The sequence below is a fragment of the Bos grunniens genome, chromosome 6 (assembly GCF_055505025.1).
Source record: "Bos grunniens cultivar Pamir isolate PY7600 chromosome 6, Bosgru_T2T1.0, whole genome shotgun sequence".
Lineage (NCBI taxonomy): Eukaryota > Metazoa > Chordata > Mammalia > Artiodactyla > Bovidae > Bos > Bos grunniens.
The window spans coordinates 80,821,806-80,840,184 of NC_141170.1; the positions used below are offsets into that span (position 1 = coordinate 80,821,806).

Sequence of the window (18,379 nt, forward strand, 5' to 3'; positions counted from 1 at the left end):
TACCCTGATACAAAATTAAAAGTTTTTTTAAAAAGGATAGCCTGAGTACATTAATTCAAATATTAAAGAACCAGGTAAAGCAAGAGGGTGTCATGCCTGAGTCTGAAAGATGGGAGGGGAGGAGGATACTTGCAGATCCTGGACATTTACATGGCTCAGTTGTATGACTACGTTATTTCCATTTAAAATTTAAACATAAATATGACTAAAAAGTATGGCAACCTGATTGATTAAGAAAGAGTGAATAAGTGTCAAGCTAATCAACTATTATATCTGATAATTTATCTGTAAAGCTAAAACCAAGGCAGTCCCTTCCTCTGCACCCTAACTTATTTAAAAATTAGCATTATTTAAGTAGATGCATCTCCATAATAAGAAGCTTTTCCTTTCTGAGCTGCCTATGCCTACCTGACTTTCTTAATCTGAGTAATGGCTCAAGTCATTTAACATGTTTTCAAAATTCAACAGTGTGTTCAATTTTATCCTTCTCATTTCCTACTATTATATCATCCTTAAACTTATTTTTATATCAACTTATTGTGGTAGCTCAGCTGGTGAAAAATCCACCTACAATGCAGGTGACCGCAGTTCGATTCCTGGGTCTGGAAGACCCCCCTGGAGAAGGGATAGACTACCCACTCCAGTATTTTGGGGCTTCCCTGGTGGCTCAGACAGTAAAGAATCAGCCTGCAATGTGGGAGACCTGGGTTTGAGCCCTGGATTGGGAAGATCCTCTGGAGAAGGGAATGGCTACCCACTTCAGTATTCTGGCCTAGAGAATTCCACGGATGGAGGGGCCTGACAGGGTACAGTTCATGAGGTTGCAGAGAGTCAGACATGACTGAGCAACTTTTACTTACTCACTCATCCTTATCTCACTATCTTACCCTCTTCCCTAGACAGTAACAATCACGTTAGAATAGTTTTAATCCAAACCAATTCCAGATTAATAAACTATTCTACAACAAAGAAACTATTTTACAGATTTATTTTGACTATAAAATAGCAAAAGCTTACAGAATAATTTGTTTATAATCTATGATCACACATCAGTATTACTTGATTCCTAATTAGAATCAAGCAGGAGATCAGGTACTGTTATCCAGCTTGTTTGCATTCAAGCAACCTTTATGAATCAAGAGTACCTGGGAAGGAAGTATAGGCATGAAAGTAGTCCTTTTGCAAATCCATTAAATAGATACATAAGATAGAAATGTAGTAATATCAACGAATCCATTAAGGACTAATAAAAACAACCAGAATAACAGTGCAGATAATTTAGTCTGGTCCCCTTTCCCAGACATGTGGGAGCCCACAGACTGAACTAAGACTAATTATAGGGAGCAAAGGTTTTCCCAGAGGTTGCAGTGCATTAAACCAACATTCGTGATCTGAGGGTGAAGGTCAAAGATGGACACCAAAAGCAATCTCTGGCAGATATCACAAGCAAGTTATCAGTCTAAATGGGGCAGGCTAAATGACAGTAACAGAAAAGAGCCCACAAGTCAGAAACCATGGAAACAAGAAAAGGGTGAGAGTGTCCAAACTGGAGAGTGAGAAGCAGAGCATGAAAGAATTTCTTGAGATACAGGAGCACAATTTTAGCAACTTTTTATAGAAAAATCACCATACTATGCATGAGCTGAAAATCTGCTATTAAGGTCACTATACAAACATTTCATGCAAAGATGGGCTCAATAAAGGACAGAAATAGTATGAACCTAACAGAAGCAGAAGATATTAAGAGGTGGCAAGAATACACAGAAAACCTACCAAAAAGATCTTCATGACACAGATAATCATGATAGAGTGATCACTCACCTAGAGCCAGACATCCTGGAATTTGAAGTCAAGTGGGCCTTAGGAAGCATCACTACGAACAAAGTTAGTGGAGGTGATGGAATATCAGTTGAGCTATTTCAAATCCTGAAAGATGATGCTGTGAAAGTGCTGCACTCAATATGCCAGCAAATTTGGAAAACTCAGCAGTGGCCACAGGACTGGAAAAGGTCAGTTTTCATTCCAATACCAAAGAAAGGCAATGCCAAAGAATGCTCATACTACTGCACAATTGCACTCATCTCACACGCTAGTAAAGTAATGCTCAAAAGTCTCCAAGCCAGGCTTCAGCAATACGTGAACCATGAACTTCTAGATGTTCAAGCTAGTTTTAGAAAAGGCAGAGGAACCAAAGATCAAATTGCCAACATCTGCTGGATCATTGAAAAAGCAAGAGAGTTCCAGAAAAACATCTATTTCTGCTTTATTGACTATGCCAAAGCCTTTGACTGTGTGGATCACAATGAACTGTGGAAAATTCTGAAAGAGATGGGAATACCAGACCACCTGACCTGCCTCCTGAAAAATCTGTATGCAGGTCAGGAAGCAACAGTTAGAACTGGACATGGAACAGACTGGTTCCAAATAGGAAAAGGAGTTCGTCAAGGCTGTATATTGTCACCCTGCTTATTTAACTTATAGGCAGAGTACATCATAAGAAACCCTGGGCTGGATGAATCATAGGCTGGAATCAAGATTGCCGAGAGAAATATCAATAACCTCAGATATGCAGATGACACCACCCTTATGGCAGAAAGTGAAGAGGAACTCAAAAGCCTCTGATGAAAGTGAAAGAGGAGAGTGAAAGGATTGGCTTAAAGCTCAACATTCAGAAAACAAAGATCATGGCATCTGGTCCCATCAATTCATGGCAAATAGATGGGGAAACAGTGTCAGACCTTATTTTTTGGAGCTCCAAAATCACTGCAGATGGTGATTGCAACCATGAAATTAAAAGATGCTTACTCCTTGGAAGGAAAGTTATGACCAACCTAGACAGCATATTAAAAAACAAAGACATTTCCAACAAAGGTCTGTCTAGTCAAGGCTATGGTTTTTCCAGTGGTCATGTATGGATGTGAGAGTTGGACTATAAGGAAAGCTGAGAACCAAAGAATTGATGCTTTTGAGCTGTGGTGTTGGAGAAGACTGTTGAGAGTCCCTTGGACTGCAAGGAGATCCAACCAGTTCATCCTAAATGATATCAATCCTGAGTGTTCATTGGAAGGACTGATGGTGAAGCTGAAACTCCAATACTTTGGCCACCTGATGTGAACACTGACTCATTTGAAAAGACCCTGAGGCTAGGAAAGATTGAAGGCAGGAGGCAAAGGGGATGACAGAGGATGAGATGGTTGGATGTCATTACTGACTCAATGGACATAGTTTGAGTAGACTCCAGGAGTTGGTGACGGACAGGGAGGGCTGGCATGCTATGGTCCATGGGGTCGCAAAGAGTTGGACATGTCTGAGTGACTAACTGAACTGAACAGGCATATGTGGTTTAAGTTGCACATTAGCCCTTACATTGAACTGCTTCTTCCCCAAGGAGATTTTTTCTATTCGATAGTCAGGAGCATGAACACATGATCTACTTGGCCAAAGTGGTTCATTCCTCCATTCACAGTGATGGAGCCACAGAATAGGCATATAACTCACACCAGACCATATCTACTAGACTTAATAAAGGAACACTGAGATGGATAATGTCTCCTATGCACTTCTGTGAGAACCATGGAAGCCTGGAACTGCCAATGGCATACAAGATGCCTGACAAGGAAGCCAAAGAGAGAAAAGTGGAGCCAAGCTACAGAGCAAGAGGCTGTATCTAGAATGGCCTGTGAGCTCCTGGATCCAGTCTTATTTGAAGACAACTGAAGACTCTTGAGAGTCCCTTGGACTACAAGGAGATCCAACCAGTTCATTCTAAAGGAGATCAGCCCTGGGTGTTCTTTGGAAGGAATGATGCTAAAGCTGAAACTCCAGTACTTTGGCCACCCCATGCGAAGAGTTGACTCATTGGAAAAGACTCTGATGCTGGGAGGGATTGGGGGCAGGAGGAAGAGGGGACGACAGAGGATGAGATGGCTGGATGGCATCATCAACTCGATGGACGTGAGTTTGAGTGAACTCCGGGAGATGATGATGGACAGGGAGGCCTGACGTGCTGCGATTCATGGGGTCACAAAGAGTCGGACACGACTGAGCGACTGAACTGAACTGAACTGAACTATACTTTTCAGTTAAATGAACCAGTTAATTTCACACATAAATAAAAAGTATATATTATCTCTATATCCTTATTTCTAAAACAAATGGGAATATACTCTATACACTGCTCCACATACTGATTTTTTTCACTTACCAACACATTTGTAGACTGCTCATATTAGCACTTACATATCTACTTTATTATTCTTTAATAGGTGGATAAAACTCCATTGTGTGGGTGTGACATGGCATATTGTTCTATTTCTTCACTGGTCAACATTTAGGATGTTTACAATCAGTTGCTAAATCAAACTAAACAGCAATGAATATCCCTAGACTTGTGTCTTAAGTGTTTTTGTGCTGCATGCAAATATATCTCTAGGCTTTCAGGAAGCAACTGAAAAGCTGATTCTGAAATTTAAACAGAAATTCAAAAGATCTAAAACAGTCAACAAAATTTTACAGAAGAAACTGTGAACCATTCATGAAATGGATTTCAAGACATTATAAAGTTGGAGTAATCAGGACTGTAGCTTTAGTATAGGAATGGGTGAAGAGATCAATGTAACATGATGTAGAGTTCAGGAAAAAAAATTGTACATGCACATTTAACTGAATTTCAACAAAGATACTAAAACAACAATGGGGAAAGAAAACTCAATAAATCAAACTGAAACTAGAAAAAAAAAAAAAAAACCTGTGGAAAATATGAACTTTAACCTCTATCTCATACCATACACAAAAATTAATTTGAAACAGATCATAAACCTAAGTGTATATAGACACACCTCAGCCATATTGCAGATATGGTTCCAGGTCACCACAGGAGATGCCCAAGGAGAAGTGCAGAGACAAGGGAATGGCCAATCAGTGGAGCTAACAGAACACACACAACATTTAACGATTAAGTTTGCCATCTCATATGGGTGCAGTTTATGCTGCCTCAAAATGATCATAACAGTCACATTGAAGATCACTGATCACAGATCACTATAACAAATACAATAATGAAAAAGTTTGAAATATTGTGAGAACTGCCAAAATGTGACACTGAAATGAAATGAGCAAATGCTGTTGGAAAAACGATGCTAATAGCCTTAATCAAATAAATGTTGCCACAAGTCTTCAGTTTTAAAAAAAGAAAAAAGCAAAATCTGCAAGTCACAACAAATTGAAATGCAACAAAATAAGGTATACTAAAACCGCAAGGCTTACCAGAAGAAAATTCATTCAGGAGAGTATCTCTACAACCTTGGGCAAAAGTCCTGAATAGATACTTCACTAAAGAAGATGTGTGAATGGCCAATTAGCGCATGAAAAAGTGCTCAGCATCACTAGTCAGCAGAGAAATGAAAAATATAACTACAGTTAGCTGCCACTTCACACCTAATGGAATAACTTAAATTTTAAAAATGATAACGCCAAATGTTAGCAAAGAAACGTAGCAACATACGTTAAGACAGTATACATGCTGGTGAAAGTATAAAATTGTACAATCACTTTGTGTGTGTGTGTGTGTGTTAGTTGCTCAGCCATGTCCGACTCTTTGCAACCCCCATGGACTGTAGACCGCCAGGCTCCTCTGTCGGTGTAATTCTCCAGGCAAGAATACTGGAGTGGGTAGCCATTTTCTTCTCCAAGGGATCTTTCTGACCAAGGGATTGAACCTGGGTTTGCTGCAATGCAGTCAGATTCTCTACCGTCTGAGCCACCTTACAATCACTTTATAAAACTGTTTAGCAGCTTGTCACATTAAACATACACTTACACCATGACCCAGCAATTCAATTCCTAAGAATTTTACCCAAGAGAAATGAAAACCATGACCACAAGAAGTCTTGCACAAAAATGTTCATAACATTATTCATGATAATCAAAAACAACAAAAGCATCATCAATGGGGAAATAAATTCTAGTATATTCAAGATGTGAAACACTACCCGGCAATAAAGAACTGCCCTTTCACGGTGCGTGTTCATATTCCTAATGGAGAGTTTGTCAGGGTTTCTTTGGTTTTTACAAGAACAATTCCACAGGACAATAATCACAAAGCGGTCACAAAGAGGTAGACACAACTTAGCGACTAAACAACAACAAAATTATTTACAAACCCTTTTGTGGTCCCAGCGCTGGATGCTGTGCTTCTTGCTGGGGAGAGTTTTCTGTCAGGCCCGTTAATTCATTCAAAAATTGTGCTGTTAAAATCATGGTTCCTTTCTGGGGCGGCTGCTCCCACGAGCCCTAGCACTGGCCAGAGAAAACACCAGCAACATCATCACCAACCCCTTACACGGTCACAAGGGTTGAAAAGCCTTGTTTGAACAGAAAATAAGACTGAAACGGCTGTGGTGCGGCGTTTTACCTGTATGCCGTTTGGGCGCTCATGCGCCCAAGGAGACGCGCCAGGGGTTTTTAATTAACTTGGATCACTTAATTGACTTGTAAGGAAGTCAATTTACTTGACTTGTAAGTAAGTAACATCATGGACTCAATACATGTGAATGTGAGCAAACTCTGGGAGACAGCGGAGGACAGAGAAGCCTAGTGTGAGTCCATGGGATAGCAAAGAGTCAGACACGATTTATTGACTGAACAAGTATCAATAGAAAATAAGGATATTGATCTTTTATCAGTTTTATCTATCAAAGCATTTTCCCAAGATATTTTTCTTTTACCATCTATTTTTTTCATAATCTTTCACATTATTTTATAACTTAATATGTGTAATTATTTTCTTTGTTAAATACTGCCTATGAAGTCTCACAAGGTTTCCCTGGTAGCTCAGCTGGTAAAAAAATCCACCTGCAATGCAGGAGACCTGGTTCGATTACTGGATCAGGAAGATCCCCTGGAGAACAGATAGGCTACCCACTCCAGTATTCATGGGCTTCCCTGGTAGCTCAGATGGTAAAGAATCTGCCCACAATGCCGGATGCCTGGATTCTATCCTTGGGTTGGGAAGATCCCCTGGAGAAGGGAAGAGCTACCCACTCCAGTATTCTTGCCTGGAGAATTCCATGGACAGAGGAGCCTGGCAGGTTACAGTCCATGGGGTTGTAAAGAGTCTGACACAACTAAGCGACTAAACACACACACACACGCACACACACACGAAGTCTCACCATATCAAGAAAATGCTTATGCATTCGATAAACATCTTGTCACTAACAGCTACTTTGGATTCTAAAATGCATTCAAAATTTTAATTTCATAAATTTAGAATAGGTGTATGTTTTTGAACTCTAGCAAAAATAGGATAAACTCTATAATGGTAAACATCTTCCTTTCTTATTAGCCTTTGCCTATGTCAAATACATTTGTAAACTATTTTGCTTGCAGTATCTTAATACAGGGAAGAAATGAAAATACATGTGCCCCTTTAAGGAACAGAAACACCAGTCATCCTGCACGTCATAGATTTAAACGTGTTCCATGACTCTCTGTCCTTACATTCAGTATCCAATCTATCCATCAAGTTCTCCAAAACGTATCTCTAATATGTTCAGGTCTTTCCCTCCTCATCACTACCATCTCAGTCCAAGCCACCATCCCCTTTCGTTAGAACTATCACTATAACCCCGTGGTGTCACGTTTCTTCCACTGTGACCTCTCCACCATCCATTCTCAACCCAGCAGCCAGAGTGCTGATTTTCATTTCCATAACACAGTCCCTTTCTCTTATTTAAAACTTCTAACGACTTTCTAATCAAAATTAAAATAAAAACCAACTTCTTGCCTAGCTCACAAAGCCCTAGATGATCTGCCCTTGCTTTCCTTTCCACCCACATCTTGGGCTACTCTCTTCCTCATACACTGCACTTTATCACAAAAGCCTTGCTTAAGCTCCTCTAACACACACTGAAGTTCTTGAGAACCTTTTGTCTCTTGCAAGCTGTTCCCTAGAGTTAAGTACTCCTCTGCCAGCCCCAACCCCTCCAGTCTTTGCATAGTTTGCTAGCTACCTTGTCAGGGGAGTCTCCTTTGGCCTCGCAGTCACACCATATGATATCACCCAATTTAATTCTCTGCGCAATAATTGTCACTTTGATTTTTTGTTTGTGTTCACTATTTACTAGCATGTTTTTGTCCGCCCTCACTAAAATGTAAGTTCCAGGTTTTCAGACCTTGTCTTTCTTAACACTGTATACCCAGCACCAATAACTGTATTTGATGTACAGTAGATAACTTTCAGAAAATTAGAACAACCCTGAAATACAGTGGCCCTTCTCTGAGGCAGTATTCAAAAAAAGAGATTAGACAAATACCTATTAAGAAAGCTAGAGATTTTGATTCCAGGCAATATGATCAACCTGCAGTCTTCCACCTTTTACACTACTTGCATTTGCTGCTGCGAACTTCTGCCCATTCTTAAGTCCTTACCCTCCATGCTCTTACTCTATGAGCTGCCAACTGCCCTCAATTCTTGCCTAGCTCTTTAAACTTGATCTACAGTTTTGGCCTTCCTATATCCTTGAAAAATTTTTTCTTCTCTAGGAATTAAACACAGAAGAAATAGTAAAGAATGCTATAGCTGTACATAACCTCTTTATTATCCTTCCTGGATCTCCCATATGTATGCGCTAACATTTCATAGTTATCAGGTTCTGTTCCTTCTCAGAATTCCTATTATACATGGAAACATGTTTCTAACACTACCTTTATTCACATGACAGACCATTAACAAATATGAGAAGTGTTTTAACATGTCATTACAATATACAATTTCTCCTATAAAAATTCAGTAATTGTTAGTGAAAACTTTTAACTGATCTATAAGGATTTTATAGGGACAGAAACAAAAGAACTTACAAGGTCATAAACATAAATTTTGTGACTAAAATAAACTCCATGCTATGTATGCCTTAGTTGAATGACAAAGGATTACAGTCCATGGATTTTCAGGGTTGGTCAGGAATAGTGAAAAAGAAAACACAAATGTTAAAGCCAGTAATGTCAAGGTTTTCTCTCCGTAGAATCTTATTCAAAGATGCATTTTATGCTTCTATGCCATCCTATTTAGATTATCAAATAGCATCATATGTAACTATTAATATATATTATAAACAATTTACTTGACCGCCATGCATGCCTGTTCTTTAAAAGCTAATAATTCAGCACTTCCAGGAGATTTATAATGTACTAGCAATTCACTCAGAAGAGATTTAAAAGTGTCCTGCCCTCCAGCAGAGCATTAGCCTTCATACCTATTGTGAGGGACAAACACATCGATTTTTCTAGTTCTTCTCATAACAATTAAATACAGGTAGTTGAGAACAGAAAAAAATCTTAAGTCAGTTCTCTTGAAAAGGGGCCTCTAAGAATATTTAAATGTCCTTGGTTGTATTTTTAAAATTTGAAGAATTTACATGTCCATATAAACATTTCAGTCCATTTCTTTTTGTTCCTGAAAGCATTGTAATTCATAGATCAGCAAGTGTATATGAAGTGATTTATTTGTAGAAATTTGTCATTGAATTTACACCTTTATGCGCTTGGGAAAGGAAGTGTTTCTGAGAGCAGGCAGCTTGTCCACACTTGTACATAACAGCTTTACATCTAAGATCCTTTATTTCAAATATACAAGTAAGTGCCCAAACCTTTTTGTTCCTATCAGAAAATAAGGATATAGGTAGGCTTGAATTAGGAGAAACTGTCCAGTCTGAGCACAAATTTGGGGATACAGGTGGCTGGTAAAATTCACCCAAAGTTAAGTATTTCACCAGCCTATTGCCATTCTCTACGGTAGCTATGCTATGCTAAGTCACACTTCAGTCGTGTCCGACTCTGTGCGACCCCATAGACACCAGCCCACCAGGCTCCCCTGTCCCTGGGATTCTCCAGGCAAGAACACTGGAGTGGGTTGCCATTTCCTTCTCCAATGCATGAAAGTGAAAAGTGAAAGTGAAGTCACTCAGTCGTGTCCGACCCTCAGCGACCCCATGGACTGCAGCCTTCCAGGCTCCTCCATCCATGGGATTTTCCAGGCAAGAGTACTGGAGTGGGGTGCCATTGCCTTCTCCACTATGGTAGCTAGTAATTTTTAAAACAGAAACATGCTTGAGAGCAGCATGTTATATTGAATACATACTAAATGATTTTGTTAACCTCAAACAAGATAAAATCCTTATCATATAGGCAGAAACCAGCTGTGTCCTTAGTTTTGACAACCAACTCCCCCTCCCACCAGGGCTGGTCCACGTGCTCCCTCTGGGCGTGTCTGGTCAGTGTCTGATTGCTCCATCTCTTTTCTGTCCTCTTCCCCTCAGTCCTCTCCTATGTGTAGTGCCATACTCACACAACCCCATTATGGTTATATTGTGCCTCTTTATTGCATTACTCAGACTTTCCTGCTCTGATGACTAGTTCTTAGAAGGTCACCTTGCCCTTCTCCTCTAATTGCTGGCCATTGCACAGTTTGTCTCTCTTCTGCATTTTCTCAGGTGGTGAGCTGCCACTGCCTACTTCAGGCTGAAAATATTTTGCCTTTCAGTGAACTTCCTGGAAAGTTCTTCATCTTTTCCATCTGAATGTCTTTATAGGAATGTCTTCCATCCAGTCATAGAATATTATTACGAGTGTAAAGGAGGCTCTTCAGAACAATGAGTACCCAACTAACTCATAGCATCACCAACAGCTTGCTTTATTATCCCAGTATTTCCTAAGGTAAGGGCTCAACTGAAAGAACCTGGATGTATCCTAGAAGTAAGTCTTAAATGGCTTGATGTTGGTGTCACACAGCAGAGGGGAATGGATTCACAGGATTTATGGAAAATTTCAACCACTCCTCCCATATTGACTCATCTTGAGCACACTTTCACTGAAATACCCTCCCTTATATCCTTCCATCAGATCATATCCATCCTTCAAGTTCCTATTAGTCTAAATGAATGAGTGCCTGTAAGAATGTCCTTTCTAGTTCTAACAGACCAGCAACAAGCACTTTAGGAAATGTCTCTGTGGTTACATTCAGAACCTCAGGGCAAAACCCTGCCTCTTTTTCCCATACTGCTTGCTCTGTTGGGGAGTCTCTGATTCCTACCACATAACGGATTATCTCTCTGCCCAGACCATTAAATTAACGCTTTTGTAGTTACACGCTTGGATCTCAATTTCAACCTCAGCCCTGGACTGTTGTACATACCTCCCCTTGGCTCCATATTCTCAGGCTCTGCTTTTAGGAAACCAGACTGCAGACAATCCCTCATGGCCAAACTTAATTCTGATTAATCTAAAAGATGAAAAGAAAACATGGAAAAATTAAAATACACACTCAGTGAGAACATGTTTGCCCCAACTCTGGCTTCTTAACATAAGCTGACCAATCTAAGATTTGATCACGGGTCACCATTAAACAACAGAGGATAAGATGGTTGGATGGCATCACCGACTCAATGGACATGGGTTTGGGTGGACTCCAGGGAGTTGGTGATGGACAGGGAGGCCTGGCATGCTGCAGTTCATGGGGTTGCAAAGAGTCGGACACGACTGAGCGACTGAACTGAACTGAATACCATTAAAGTAAAACACAAATACCATCATCCGACTTTCCCCTCATTCAATTGCAGTTCATGTTCATAACTTTTGAGTCTTTACCTGGCTCCAAACTTTTCCTTCTGAGTCCTTATATTTCCATCCCTCCAGACTTCCAGGCTGGCACTTGTGGTATTCTCCTTGGCAGAGGAGCCTCAGATTTACTCAGCAAACATTGCTTTGACCTATGCCTTTAGTTCCCCAAATCCTATGACTTTAGGTTGGATCTCTCTGTCACGGCCTTGTGTTTACAAGTTATAGTTCCTGGGTCAGAGAAAGGGACACTAGGTAATTTTTATTTCATTTTTAAATCACTTATTTCTATAATGAAAGTTGATGCACTGTAAGAGTTTTGTGAACTAAATTCAGTTCAGTTCAGTTGCTCAGTCGTGTCCGACTCTGCAACCCCATGAATCACAGCACACCAGGCCTCCCTGTCCATCACCCACTCCCGGAGTTCACTCAAACTCACGTCCATCAAGTCAGTGATGCCATCCAGCCATCGCATCCTCTGTCGTCCCCTTCTCCTCCTGCCCCCAATCCCTCCCAGCATCAGGGTCTTTTCCAATGAGTCAACTCTTCACATGAGGTGACCAAAGTATTGGAGTTTCAGCCTCAGCATCACTCCTTCCAATGAACACCCATGACTGATCTCCTTTAGGATGGAATGGTTGGATCTCCTTGCAGTCCAAGGGATTCTCAAGAGTCTTCTCCAGCACCATAGTTCAAAAGCATCAATTCTTCAGTGCTCAGGTTTCTTTAAAAAAAAAAATAAGTCTATCAAGAGGCAGATCCCACAGACATTATATACTACCATTCCAGGAAAGAACTTAAAACCATGAATGCCTGCAAATCTCCTATTAACATGGCATGTGAAATTTATTCCTATTTAAAATATATAAAACTTGTCCCAAAGTGGAAAAAAATGTGTGCAAATTATACAGTCTGAAATAAAGATATTAATTAGCTAGCTTTGAACTGCAAGTAAATTGTCTGCAACTTAAAGATTCTTATTTTTTACCAACTCTCATCAACTCCTTTAATTTTTTCCCACCTTTAATTTTATTTTTATGTAAAAAACTAAAGTTATGTTACTTTCCAGTCAATACAGAGGTTACCAATTGAAATTCAGCCAACAATTCTAACCACTTTGAACTTGTGTCTCATTAAAAAGAAAAACATTTACCAGAACTATATTCCAGTTCCCTAGGTAACCAAGACTTCATTTCAAAAGCGGACTGGATAGTCACAAGTAAGCATAATATGCACACATACACTAAACCAAACAAAAGGCAATTTTACTTCATTTGCTAAAATAGATTTGACCAAGTGCTTTTGCATGATGACAGATGGTAGCTGCATTAATATTTATGTTGGACATGGCAAGACAGGCTCAGAGGAAAAGGAGTTTATATTGAAGATTTATCCTTGGAAATAGGTAAAAATCAAGTTGTCAGTGTAGAATAACCACAGGTTCCCAAATATGAGCATGAATCCATGCTCTGTCACCCTAAACAGATATATTATCTTGCATAAGTCTTATGTTCTCTAAACCTCATTTTCCCCATGAATTAGAACTAAATTATAAGACTTCAATGGAAATTAAGTGAGCTAATGCTTATAAATCGTAATTACAGCTACCATTTTCCACATGCTTCCTCTGGATTCATGCTTAGTTGCTCAGTTGTGTCTGACTCTTTGACATGACATGGACTGTAGCCCACCAGGCTCTTCTGTCCATGGGATTCTCCAAGCAAGAATACTGGAGTGGGTAGCCATTCCCTTCTCCAAGAGATCTTCCCAATCCAGGAATCGAACTCAGGTCTCCTGCTTTGCAGGTGGATTCTTTACTGTCTGAGGTAACAGGGAAGCCCCAACCCGGATTAGACATACATAACAATTAGTCAGTTCAGTTCAGTAGCTCAGTCATGTCCGACTTTTGGCAGCCCCATGGACTGCAGCACACCAGGCTTCCTGTCCATCACCAAATCCCAGAGCTTGCTCAAACTCATGTCCATCGAGTCAGTGATGCCATCCAACCATCTCATCCTCTGTCGTCCCCTTCTTCTGCCTTCAGTCTTTCCCATCATCAGAATCTTTTCCAATGAGTTGGTTCTTTGCATCAGGTGGCCAAAGTATTAGAGCTTCAGCTTCAGCATCAGTCCTTCCAATGAATATTCAGAACTTATTTCCTTTAGGATTGACTGGTTTGATCTCCTTGCAATCCAAGGGACTCTCAAGAGTCTTCCCCAACACCACGGTTCAAAAGCATCAATTTTTTATCACTCAGCCTTCTTTATGGTCCAAGTCTCACATCCATACATGAATACTGGAAAAATCATAGCTTTGACCTGGTGGACCTTTGTCAGAAAAGTAATGTCTCTGCTTTTTAATATGCTGTCTGGGTTTGTCATAGCTTTTTTTCCAAGGAACAAGCATCTTTTAATTTCATGGCTGCAGTCACCATCTGCAGTGATTTTAGAGCCCAAGAAAATATTGATGAGGTAAATATTGGCACCTTCATTTTACTGACAAAGAAAGGAAGATTCTGAGACTTTAGATAATTTGTCCATGGCCTCACAACTGATAAGTGAAAGGTGTGAAATTCAAAACTAGGGTTTCAAAGTCCTTGCTCTGGACCATTCCACTGACCTGCAGCAAGATTGTAACTTAATTACAGTAGGCATTCTATAATGCTTTTTCTTCTTAAGTAGTATTGCAAATGCAAGGGGCACTTTTAGGGCTTCCAACTTGCATGACTCTAGAGGAACAATTCACATCTGAGTCTACATGAATGGCTCACCCTTGGGAGTTATGCACTGAACAGCTAATATTTCTGTACATGGTAACCCTTGGCACTATTTTTCACAGGTCTCTGTAATTAAGAAAGGAGAGATGGAAATATATTTAAAAGAGAATCTTTATTTATAGTGGGCCTATAATATTTTGGCTCTCCCAACAGCTTCAGAACAACTTTTACATGTTTAAAGAACGCCTTAAATTATGACTCTTATCTCTAAAGCTAGAACTCAGAATCCCTTTTCCTTGCTTAGGAAGTTTGAGTACAAGTATATATAATCATGGGGGATGAATTAAGCCAATCAAGCTCATCTGTATTTCATTCCAGAAGTAGTAAATGTGGGGCACCATACCTGACTTTCACTGTTTACCTCCTCTTAAAATGTTTAATTTTCACTTTTGCCATCTCCTTACAGCATGGTCTTCATACTGGGTCACCAGTCCTCACTTTCCACCATCACAGTAGTCTAACAAAGTTTTCTAAATAACTCTTCTCTTCCTAAAATAACTTTTTTGGCAATGCCAGCTGTCAAGATAGAAATATTTTTCAGTCTCTCCTCATGGTATATACTTGATATAAGTGGATGGCACAGAGAAAGTGCTCAGTAAATGCTAGTTCCCTTGCTGTCCTCCCTACACATCCCAGTTCCTCTTCGAGAGTAGGAAGTAGGCCTTATACCTACTACTGTGCCCAAAGCATCCAGTGTTGTATGTCAGGAGGCGCACAACATGTTGACTCGGTGATGGTGGTGGTGGGAAGGACCCAAGACACAACTACAAAGCACAAAGTGCCCATAACCACCTGCTATAGGCAAATATGTTTTTCCTTCAAAATTAATATCCCAAAGTGTTGGTATTTGAAGGAAGGGCTTGTGGAAAGTGAAGAGGTCATGAGGACAGAGACCTCATGATCAGGATTAGTGCCCTTATGAAAGAGGCACCAGAGAGTTTTCACGCCCCTTCTGTCACGTGAGGATACAATCAGAAGGTGACTGTCTCTGAACCAGGAAGTAGGCCTCATCAGATATAGATCTGCCAGTGCAATAATCCTGGACTTCCAGCCTTCAGAACCGTGAGAAAGAAACTTGTTTAAAAGACACCCATCTATGATATTTCAGTTATAGTAGCCTAAACAGACTAAGACACCACTCGTGCCTAAATAATGTATTTCATTTTACAAGTGCCCTATGGAAAAGAGACAAAGAAAATTAAATACCAACTTTTGCTAATCATCTTTTCCCTTTTAAATAATGCATTTTATTTTTTCATATAATCCTTCAAGTATCAGAGCCTTCTTTCTATCTTGAACTATTTTTCTTTGTTCAACTATCTCTTTTGTTTTATTAAAACTCTCAACTGAGCATTCCCAAAGGCTCTGGGCAATGTAAATTAATTCCTAGGGGCTCAGCCTTAATCATCTGGTAACAGAGCAGTAGTGAGAATATGACCTGCCTTGGGTATCAGGAGTTGCCCCGGCTGCCTAGTGATAACCATTATTTACACAGACACGCCCTTCACAAGAACCTTAACCCCTTCTACTCTGTCAGCAACTTTAAAGGCTTAACGATCTTAAAGCAGCAGATTACCCACCTCCCAAGCCTGTTCGAGCTCTCCAGGTTAGCCAGCTGGGTCTTCACCATCTCCTGTAACACTAGCTGATCACGCCTCTCTGTGCGTGAGCCTCCACAGAATCTGCCCGTCCATCTCTTCTTTTGAACTTCAGTGAAATGCCCCTTCTGCCTCTCCTCCAGCTCCAGAGTAAATGTTAGTAATTATTCAATGAATATTATATTTTTTCTTAAATTTAATTTTTATTTTATCTTGGAATATAGCTGATTTACAATATTGTGTTAGTTTCAGGTGTACAGCAAAGTGATTCAGTTTCATATATATATATATAAAAGTGAAAGTGTTAGTCGCTCAGTCATGTCCAATTCTTTGTGACCCCATGAACTGTAGCCCACCAGACTCCTCTGCCCATGGCATTCTCCAGGTAAGAATACTGGAGCTGATTGCCACTTCTTTCTCCAGGAGATCTTCCCAACCCAGGAATCGAACCCAGGTCTCCCATATTGTGGTCAGATTCTTTACTATCTGAGCTACCAGAAAAATTATACTCAGTTATATATGAATATATATATATATGAAACAATCACTTTGCTGCACACCTGAAACTAATATGAGTGTATATATATATATAAAAAACACTGAATATATATATATATGTAACTGAATCATTTTCCTGTACAACTGAAACTAACACAATATTGCAAATCAACTACATTCCAAGGTAAAATAAAAATTGTTGTTCAGTCATGTCCAACTCTTTGCAACCCCATGGACTGCAGCATGCCAGGCTTCCCTATCCATCACCATTTCCCAGAGCTTGCTCAAACTCATGTCCATTGAATCAGTGATGCCATCCAACCATCTCATCCTCTGTCGTCCCCTTCTCCTCCTGCCTTCAGTCTATACCAGCATCAGGGTCTTTTCCGTTGAGTCAGCCCTTCACATCAGGTGGCCAAAGTATTGGAGCTTCAGCTTCAGCATCAGTCCTTCCAATGAATATCCAGGGTTGAGTTCTTTTAGGATAGACTGGTTTGATCTCCTTGCTGTCCAAGGGACTCTCAAGAGTCTTCTCCAACACCACAGTTCAAAAGCATCAATTCTTTGGCGCTCAGCCTTCTTTATGGTCCAAGTCTCACATCCATACATGAATACTGGAAAAAAAAAAAAAAGCTTTGACTATATGGACCTTCAACAGCAAAGTAATGTTTCTGCTTTTTAATATGTTGTCTAGGTTTGTCATAGCTTTTCTTCCCAGGAGCAAATGTCTTTTAATTTCATGGCTACAGTCACCATCCACAGTGATTTTGGAGCCCAAGCAAATAAAGTCTGTCATGGTTTCATTTTTTTCCCATCTATTTGCCATGAAGTCATGAGACCAGATGTCATGATCTTCATTTTTTGAATGTTGAGTTTTAAGCCAACTTTTTCACTTTCCTTTTTCACATTCATCCAGAGGCTCTTTAGCTCCTCTTCACTTTCTACCATAAGGGTGGTGTCATCTGTATATCTGATGTCATCTACATATCTAATTTAAATAAAAATTAAATTTAAGAAAAATATTAACATTCACTGAGTAATTATTAACATTCTATATTCATTCTAACTATTAGGTTAGTACAAACATAACTGTGGTCTCAGACCATGAATTTTAATCATTATATTAATAACTAGGCTCAAACACATCTTTATTAATCAAAATAGAAACCATTACAATCAACAATTTGGCCAACAAGAAATAAGTTTGTTTATTCCTGTAGCATAAAAATCCATGCTTCAGGATTCAGTGAACTGTTGGAAAGCATTTTCTGCATCCTGCTTGTTGTGAAAGCTTCCCAGGTGGCACTAATGGTAACAACCTGCCTGACAAAGCAGGAGATGGAAAAAACGCAGGTTCGATCCCTGAGTTGGGAAGATCCCCTGGAGGAGGGCATGGCAACCCACTCCAGTATTCTTGTCTGGAAAATACCATGGACAGAGGAGCCTGGCAGACTATACCCCATAGGGTCATGAAGAGTTGGACATGACTGAAGCCAATTAACACACATACACACACACATACATACGGGCTTCCCTGGTGGCTCAGAGGTTAAAGCGTCTGCCTGGAATGCAGGAGACCCAGGTTCGATCCCTGGATCAGGAAGATCCCCTGGAGAAGGAAATGGCAACCCACTCCAGTACTCTTGCCTGGAGAATCCCATGGAGGGAGGAGCCTGGTAGGCTACAGTCCCTGGGGTCCCAAAGAATTGGACACGACTGAGCGACTTCACTTTCACTTTCACACACACACACACACACACACACACATATATATATATACATTCTTTTTCAGATTCTTTTCCCATATAGGTAATTACAGAGTATTGAGTAGAGTTATCAGTGCTATACAGTACATCCTTGTTGATTATTTTATCTATTTTATATAGTGAATGTA

General features: G+C 40.0%; 1 long non-coding RNA gene and 1 other non-coding gene across 12 annotated transcripts in view; one reads left to right on the plus strand and one right to left on the minus strand.

Moving 5' to 3' along the window:
* LOC147370916 (uncharacterized) overlaps positions 1 to 6,481 on the minus strand; it is a 432,430-nt gene extending 425,949 nt beyond the window's left edge. For 5 of the 11 annotated variants that reach the window (XR_015165610.1, XR_015165606.1, XR_015165609.1 and 2 more), the window contains exon 1: positions 6,162 to 6,460. This is a non-coding gene — a long non-coding RNA (uncharacterized LOC147370916). Of the gene's footprint in view, positions 1 to 6,161 lie in introns of all 11 variants that reach the window. The other 6 variants (XR_015165616.1, XR_015165615.1, XR_015165613.1 and 3 more) reach the window with 3 other exon arrangements.
* An 11,535-nt stretch (positions 6,482 to 18,016) lies between these two features.
* TRNAS-GGA (transfer RNA serine (anticodon GGA)) lies at positions 18,017 to 18,089 on the plus strand. The gene has a single exon. It is a non-coding gene; the product is annotated as a tRNA-Ser (tRNA).
* Positions 18,090 to 18,379: the final 290 nt, after the last annotated feature.